The sequence below is a fragment of the Salmo salar genome, chromosome ssa04 (genome assembly GCF_905237065.1).
Source record: "Salmo salar chromosome ssa04, Ssal_v3.1, whole genome shotgun sequence".
Lineage (NCBI taxonomy): Eukaryota > Metazoa > Chordata > Actinopteri > Salmoniformes > Salmonidae > Salmo > Salmo salar.
Genome location: NC_059445.1, coordinates 44964933 through 44974328, shown reverse-complemented (window position 1 = coordinate 44974328; position 9396 = coordinate 44964933). Strand labels below are relative to the sequence as shown.

The window sequence follows — 9396 nt, the reverse complement described above, 5'->3', positions numbered from 1 at the left end:
ACCACCACCTGAGGGATCTGTAAGGGTTCTGTTGAATTGGACCCTAACATTAGTTGAGAGCCATTATTTCATTGACGGTAAGCATATTCAAAGCATGTTGTAACAATTAAAACATACAGCTGCCCCGGTTTGGGTTAGTACTGATGGAAAAAAATCCTAAATCCTGCAAATCTACTGTAAAATACATAACTAGGAAGAACACTACTGTATGTTTTCAAACTGACATTTATTTTAGGTGGTGAAAAGTTTTGGGGGGGTGTTCCATGAATCATTTATAGATTTAATTTCCACATGCAAACCATCATAGAATATTTTGTTGTGCAAAGTTTTATTTTAATTTGTGACGCCTACAGAGAAGGCAGAGGCACAAAACCCAAATCTGTTGGTACACTTTATTTGACAGTGTGTTATTTCCCTGATATTTAGAAATAATATTGCGAGATTGTACCGTAATTTCCGGACTATTAAGCTCACCTGAATATAAGCCGCACCCACAGATTTTTTTAAAAAGTATTATTTTGAACGTAAATAAGCCGCACATGTCTATTAGCCGCAGGTGCCTACCGGTACATTGAAACAAATTAACTTTACACAGGCTTTAACGAAACACGGCTTGTAACAAAAATAAATAGGCTTTAACGAAACGCGGCTTGTAACAAAAATAAATAGGCTTTAACGAAGCACGGCTTGTAACAAAAATAAATAGGCTTTAACGAAACACGGCTTGTAACAAAAAATACAAAATTAGCAGTAAACAGTAGCCTACCAACGATCCAATATCGGATGAAGCAATTCTGAGGCTATTCAACTCCGACACCGCAGGAGATGGTTTCAGTGCACAGGAGAAGGGCTCAGCGGGGGATTTGCCTCCGGATGAAAGTGACGAGAGCGACAATGTGCACTGAAACCATCTCCTGCGGTGTCGGAGTTGAATAGCCTCAGAATTGCTTCATCCGATATTGGATCGTTTTCATTGTCGCTCTCGTCACTTTCATCCGGAGGCAAATCCCCCGCTGTGCCCTCTTCAACACGCAGCAGTCCAGCCTTTTGAAACCCGTTGATGATAGTGGATTTTTTGACAATGCTCCACGCTGTCTGGACCCACTGACAGACTTGACCATAAGTTGCTCTTCGCATGCGGCCCGTTTTAGTGAAGGATTTCTCCCCGCTTGTCATCCAAGCCTCCCGCTGAACACGGAGCGCCACCTTAAATGCACGATTTACACTGATGTCGAGTGGCTGCAAATACTTTGTTGTGCCCCAAGGAATCAGGGTGACAAAATGACTACCGTAATCAGAATGATGAAGTTTGAGAGCGCTCGATTTAATCTAAACAGTAAACAAAAATAGTTGTTTGACCTTAACCCGTTCGGCAATTTCATTGGTCTAATGAAAGCTTCATGCCGCCAAAAAACTGAGCACGTCACAGAATGTGTTTTTTTTTTGGTGATGTGAATGCGGGAAAAATCCATATATTAGCCGCGTCATTGTTTAAGCCGCGACGTTCAAAGCCTGGGAAAAAAGTTGCGGCTTATAGTCCGGAAATTACGGTACTTACACAATAATCACCTAACAATTACTGTTGTTTCTTTGGTATTGATTAAAAACAAGTATAATCACATACCATTTAGTACTGCATCTGGTAGTTTGTACAATGCGATTGAACAGGACTGTATAGTTATTTCATTTTGTGGTTCTTATCAATAAACTTAAAACTATTAAATCAGATTTATACAGTTGTGCAACCTACACCATGAACCAAATGGCAAACACAAATATTGTTCGGTTTCGTTTATAAGTGCATGATAATGAAACATTGAGCTATTCTGCCTTACAAACAATAATTGGAAACAGTGAATTGGCATTATTTTGTAATCTCTGAGAGAGAGAGCTGTAAGAAATGGACACAACCGTCAGGTGGGCGGCACAGGTGCTAAACGCCTTCAGTCGCTGTGCAGCGCCCATTTTAGCTATCTTCACACCGATGAGGATGTAGGAAGTGAGGATGAGCACACCCGTGGTGAGCAGTGCTACGAGGGCAGAAGACAGTGACACGATGCTGTCCACCTGAGTGTCCCCACACACCAGCAGCAACACTGAGGACGGGTCGCACCAGCAGTGGCGCACCACGTTGGGTCCACAGCATGAACGCTGCAATGCCCTGCTAGTGTTTGGGAAGGTGCAGATGGCGCCGAAGGTCCACGCCCCAATGATGAGTAGCAGGCAGACGGGGCGGGTCATCACAGCGGCATAGCAGAGAAGATTACAGATTGCCACATAGCGGTCGTAGGCCATAGCGGTCAGCAGGGCGCGGCCGGTAACAGACATGTGGATGAAACAGTACATCTGGAGGAGCAGCCGGGGACGGGCACAGTCTTGATCTCAGTCAGGAAGCCTGACAACATGTTGGGGATGGTGACCGTTGTGTAAATCATGTCCACGATGGACAGGTTGTGGAGGAAGAAGTACATGGGGGAGCCCAGCTTCGGGTCGGTCCGGACCTTTAGGACGAGATAAAGAAAGCGGTTAGACAGTGATGTCATAGATATGCCCAGCGGAGAGTTTTTCCTGACAACATGTCTTGACCAGGGGAAACTCTGGGCCCAAGCCATAAATCTCAAGAGTTCAAGACTCCTGACTCCTGAGGAGTATAGTGTAGTCTACGGGCCCTTAGAGCAAATTCTAAGTGAGAGGACCTGAACGAAAGCTTTTGATTACTTACACTAACTACAACTCATGGTCTCTCTTATAACATAATCTCTATCTAATGTTATTGTGATCTGGTTCTGGCTGTGCGTGTACAATGTACAGTACCAGGTAGATGATCATGATGTTTCCTCCGAGGATGATGGTGTAGGCCAGCAGGAAGATGATAAACAGGACCATCTTCTTCTCCCCCAGACTAACCAGGCCCTGGATGATGAAGAAGGCAACAGGGCTGTACTGGGTGCTGTTCATACCTCTGGGCCAGTGGGCCTGATAGGATCTTAGACAAACCTGGTGCAGACAGAGAGACACATTGAGACCTTGTAGCCTACAGATAGAAGAAGCTCATTCTTAACAAACATGGCTTAGTACAGTTATATTCTTGTTGCGAAAGTATCTACAATAACATGGTGTACTAAAATTTCTATGAAAAGTGTTGCCTATAGAAGCAAAAAATATAACTCTTATTATTTCAGATTCTCAACCTTGGTGGTGTCAGTGGGGAAATCTATGATATATTCAATGTGATATAACACAAACATGTATAATAATTCATAGCAAGTGGTTCTCAATTATGTTTAGTTACAGGCCCAATGCAGTCAAAGTTCTGTTTTCCTGTGTTTTGTTTCATATTGTACAACAGCTGATAAAACGCAGACTGTAAAAGTGTGAAGAAATTTGATCAGTGTTATTTCCTGATAGTTGCTAGTTGAAAATACAACCTACACAGGACCTTTTAATCGGGAGGTTTTGCATGGGTGGAGTTTTGTATGGATCGAGGCAGTATAATGCCTCGATCCATACAACTGGGAACTTGGAACTCCAACTTCCGTCTTCAGTGTATTCAAGACAACTGGGAACTCGGGGAAAATTAGCTCAGACTGGGAATCATTGTTTTGAAGAGTTATCCAACTTGGAATTCCAAGTTGGAAACTGGCATCTTTCTAGCCCTCTGACTTTGCCACCTGGAGATCACTGACATCATGATTTTACCTTGTTTTTTTCCGAGTTCCCAGTTGTCCTGAAAGTAACATTATTAAAGGTCAGCTTTAATATTGCAGATAGATTGTAACTTCCATCAGTGTAATTGTCTGCCTAATTTATAATCCCCCAAATATATTATTTTGTAAATATACAGTGGGGGGAAAAAGTATTTGATCCCCTGCTGATTTTGTACGTTTGCCCACTTACAAAGAAATGATCAGTCTATAATTTTAATGGTAGGTTTAAATGAACAGTGAGAGACAGAATAACAACAAAACAATCCAGAAAAACGCATGTCAAAAATGTTATAAATTGATTTGCATTTTAATGAGGGAAATAAGTATTTGACCCCCTCTCAATCAGAAAGATTTCTGGCTCCCAGGTGTCTTTTATACAGGTAACGAGCTGAGATTAGGAGCACACTCAGCTTGTTACCTGTATAAAAGACACCTGTCCACAGAAGCAATCAATCAATCAGATTCCAAACTCTCCACCATGGCCAAGACCAAATAGCTCTCCAAGGATGTCAGGTACGAGATTGTAGACCTACACAAGGCTGGAATGGGCTACAAGACCATCGCCAAGCAGCTTGGTGAGAAGGTGACAACATTTGGTGCGATTATTCGCAAATGGAAGAAACACAAAAGAACTGTCAATATCCCTCGGCCTGGGGCTCCATGCAAGATCTCACTACTCCCTCTGACCAGCAGAGGGAGTAGTTGTTTAGTATTTTGGTCAGGATGTGGCAGAGGGATGTTTGTTTTGTATGGTGGGAGATTGTTTCTTGTTTTGTGTGTGTGAGCCTGACAAGACTTTTGTTGTTCGTGAGTTCTTTGTTTGTTATTTTGGTGTTCTCTTGGTTGAAAATAAATACAAGATGAGCATCCACCACATTCCTGCTGCGTTTTGGTCCTCCATTCCCGACGACAACCGTTACACATTTCTTTGTCAGTGGGCAAACGTACAAAATCAGCAGGGGATCAAATACTTTTTTCCCCCACTGTATATGTATAGACCAATAACAAACAGTTCCAAACCTTTTTGCCAATAACAGATTACCGTTCAGATTACATATTCATCCCCCTCCCCACTCAGACCACTCCCAGACAGTCCTAGAAAAATTATTTATTGAGAAATAGTTTTTTGCTGAAAAGTTATTTTTGTTTATTTTTGACAATTTTTATGGAAAAATATTACAGTAAGGTACTTATTTGTTAGACAGAAATTATTTGATATTGAAATAAAAATGCCTGCATTCGGCCTTTAAGCTTTTGACACTGTAGACCATGCGATACTTTTGGGTAAGCTGTCATCAATAGGACTGGGACTGGATGCCTGTCGTTGGTTTCATGACTATCTAAAGGATAGAAGTCAGGCTGTTAGAGTCGACGGCATCCAGTCAGAGCCATTGGAGTTGGTTAAAGGGGTCCCACAAGGTTCTATACTTGGTCCATTACTGTTCACTCTCTACATAAACAATATCGGTGATGAGATAATAAAGTGTCAAATTCATTTATATGCTGATGACACTGTCATGTACTCTATTGCTTCAATGGCTGACCAAGCATTATCACTATTGGAGACAGATTTTAAGATATTACAAGGGTCTTTTATACAGCTGAAACTTGTTTTAAATGGAAAGAAAACATTTAATGATTTTTAATAGGTACAAAAAGTTGGTTGAAAATACACTTGCACTTACGAGCTTAGATGGTTCTCGAATTAATCAGGTCTCTGCATAGAAATACTTAGGGATATGGTAGGATGATAAACTTTCTTTTAAAAGGCATATTGATGAACTTTGTAAATGACTAAAAATCAAGCTAGGCTTCCTCTATAGAAACAGGACATGCTTGTGCTCTACAAATTGAAGACAAATTGTGCAAGCTACTTTTATGTCTGTTATAGATTATGGGGATATTATTTACATGCATGCTACGGCATCAACACTTAAATCGTTGGATGCTACTTATCATTGCGCACTTAGGTTTATTACAGGTGCTAGCTACAGAACTCACCACTGTGTTTTATATCAAAATGTGGGTTGGACTTCGCTGTCCGTGAGACGAGAACAACATGCTCTCGTGTTTGTCTATAAAGCACTACTGAATAAGCTACCTTCTTATTTATCATTACTCATCAATATTAGAATTAGAATTCCTAAAACCAGGTCTCAAGCATGGATTACACTTGAGGCCCATGCGATTTCCACAGAGTTGGGTATGGCTGCCTTTTCCTGTTACGCTCCTTGCCTATGGAATAGCCTGTAGACTAAACTTAAACTTCAGACTCTTGTCCCCCTTGCTCATTTTAAATATTTATTGGAGCATTTTTATTTTTGTATTGCTTCTAACTGTTTCGGGTAATGCAAGTTCCTGTGCTGTTAGTAGAATAACCTATGTGTAAATGAAATCTGTTGCTGTATTTTTTATATTTTTTAAATGTTTTATTATTATTTATTTTTGTGTGTTATCTGTGATCGTTTTGTTTGTCTTGCTTAGTTTTTTTAATCATTGTACCTAAACTATATGTGTAAACATGTATACGCAGGGCCCAGCTGTAAAAGAGACTTTGGTCTCAGTCTGTGTTCCTTGTTGAAATAAAGGTATAATAATAATTCACAGGTGAATGGTATTTTCCTATTACAGTTTTTGGCAATTACTTACACATGATTTCTGAAACTGTGGCTCCTTTTCTCTAGACTCTACACACAAAACCCCAAAATACACACACAACATGTCCTCCTCCTCGTCCCCCTCTTACTCGCACTCCTCTTCCTCTAACCCTCTCTCCAAAATTGGCCTCCATTGTTGTCCAAACCAAGAAAGCCAACCTGAAGCCTATTTATAGTGCTCAAGCTCTGATTTCTAAGTGAAGAAAGTAGCTACAGTATAAATGTTTTCACACGTCAGCATTGGTTGTAGGTAATCGGTAAATGAGTGTGGCATTTGGAATGCCAGTGTTTTCCAAACCAAACACAAGACCTGTTAGTTTGGAATGATGTGTCTAATGTAGGGACCTGTGTTTTTGCAAAAAGTGTGTAAAGCAGATAATATGCTTGCAGTTTTGCAGACTTGGTCTGAAGATTCGGTACATGAGTTAATTGTTTCACTGAGTGTGCCTCAAGTATCACTTTTAGTGTGCAAGAGATTGTAAAAAACTGTAAGACTGACTGCAGATAACTTCTTTGTTGAGGAAAAATGTACTTACTATGACTGATATGTGGTTGTCTCACCAAGCTATCTTAAGATGGATGCACTAACTGTAAGTCGCTCTGGATAAGAGTGTTTTCTAATGACTAAAATGTAACTCCGATTAAATGACTCGGCTGCATCTGTAATGTCGCATCACCTCCACAGTAACATGATGCTAATCCTGTGGTGATTATTTTGGGACAGCTTAACCAATATCAAAATGATAAATGGATTTGAACTTTTTCATTTCTAAACCCTGTGTGTGTGTGTGCGTGTGTGTGTGTGAGCCCTGTTTCTCTCACTCAGACAGGCAGAAACAGCATTATGAACAGTGATGGGATTATTGGTCCTTGTGAAGCTGGAATACTGGGCTTTTTGTGGGGCCACCCTACCTATATGTACAAAATAACTTGACTAACCTGTACCCCAGCACATTGACTCGGTACCGGTACCCCGTGTATATAGCCTCGTTATTGTTGTTTTTATTTTACTATATTTACTTTTGTTTATTTTGTAAATATTTTCTTAACTCTTTCATGAACTGCATTGTTGTTAATGGCTTGTAAGTAAGCATTTCACTGTAAGGTCTAACCCTGTTGAATGTGGAGCATGTGACTAATACAATTTGATTTGATGTCTTGTGATAAATTACATAAAATCCTTGAAAGTTACCAAAATTCTGGCAATTTACTGGTTCCCTTTACAACCCTACCTATACCACCACTACACATTATACATTTTCACATGACCCAGAGATCTAATGTACAGTATGTTAAGTAGTCTTCATTTATGTTATGATACTCTTTGTCTCATTAAAACATATCATTTTCACTCTAATTTTGTGGAACTTGATTTCCTGGAACAGCACTGTCTGTGACAGAGGTGTTCCTCCAGTAATCAAAGGCATTAATCCTGACATCTAATTGGTCATGGAAGGCCATTGATTAGGCTAAACCAGAGGGAACCCATAATAACCTGAACTCTGCTGTTGACCAGTTTTTCCCAGCACATTCTGTACTTTTCATATTTTCTTTGTCATCTTAAATGCTTTTTATTTATTACAGCTGCATATGCAACCCATATAGGCAAAAAAAATTGTATTCTAATCTAATCCAGTGAAAATAATTAGATGAATGGGTGCAAGCAAGATTGCATACACATTATGATTTGTTATGAATTCTCACAAAATCAGGGCCCAACCACACATCATTCACATAAAAAATCCTTGAAATAAAACCTTCAGCAACGAAATATCTCTCAATCCTCAATGCAGAAAGGAGGATGCTGAGGGCCAAATAAAATTGAATCATACTACACCGGCTCCGACGCTCGTCGGATGTGGCAGGGCTTGCAAACTATTACAGACTACAAAGGGAAGCACAGCCGCGAGCTGCCCAGTGACACGAGCCTACCAGACGAGCTAAATCACTTCTATGCTCGCTTCGAGGCAAGCAACACTGAGGCATGCATGAGAGCATCAGCTGTTCCGGACGACTGTGTGATCAGGCTCTCCGTAGCCGACGTGAGTAAGACCTTTAAACAGGTCAACATTCACAAGGCTGCGGGGCTAGATGGATTACCAGGACGTGTGCTCCAGGCATGTGCTGACCAACTGGCAGGTGTCTTCACTGATATTTTCAACATGTCCCTGATTGAGTCTGTCATACCAACATGCTTCAAGCAGACCACCATAGTCCCTGTGCCCAAGAACACAAAGGCAACCTGCCTAAATGACTACAGACCCGTAGCACTCACATCCGTAGCCATGAAGTGCTTTGAAAGGCTGGTAACGACTCACATCAACACCATTATCCTAGAAACCCTAGACCCACTCCAATTTGCATACCGCCCAAACAGATCCACAGATGATGCAATCTCTATTGCACTCCACACTGCCCTTTCCCACCTGGACAAAAGGAACACCTATGTGAGAATGCTATTCATTGACTACAGCTCAGCGTTCAACACCATAGTACCCTCAAAGCTCATCACTAAGCTAAGGAACCTGGGACTAAACACCTCCCTCTGCAACCGGATCCTGGACTTCCTGACGGGCCGCCCCCAGGTGGTGAGGGTAGGTAGCAACACATCTGCCACGCTGATCCTCAACAATGGTGCTCCCCAGGAGTGCGTGCTCAGTCCCCTCCTGTACTCCCTGTTCACCCACGACTGCATGGCCAGGCACGACTCCAACACCATCATTAAGTTTGCTGACGACACAACAGTGATCACCGACAATGACGAGACAGCCTATAGGGAGGAGGTCAGAGACCTGGTGGGGTGGTGCCAGAATAACAACCTATCCCTCAACGTAACCAAGACTAAGGAGATGATTATGGACTACAGGAAAAGGAGCTCCGAGCACGTCCCCATTCTCATCAACGGGGCTGTAGTGGAGCAGGTTGAGTGCTTCAAATTCCTTGGTGTCCACATCAACAATAAATTAGAATGGTCCAAACACACCAAGACAGTCGTGAAGAGGGCACGATAAAGCCTATTCCCCCTCAGGAAA

The 9396-nt window shown here is 41.5% G+C and overlaps 1 pseudogene; it reads right to left on the bottom strand.

Annotated features, from left to right (window-relative positions):
• Positions 1-1473: 1473 nt before the first annotated feature.
• Positions 1474-2991, bottom strand: LOC123742468 (olfactory receptor 5AN1-like; annotated as a pseudogene).
• Positions 2992-9396: the final 6405 nt, after the last annotated feature.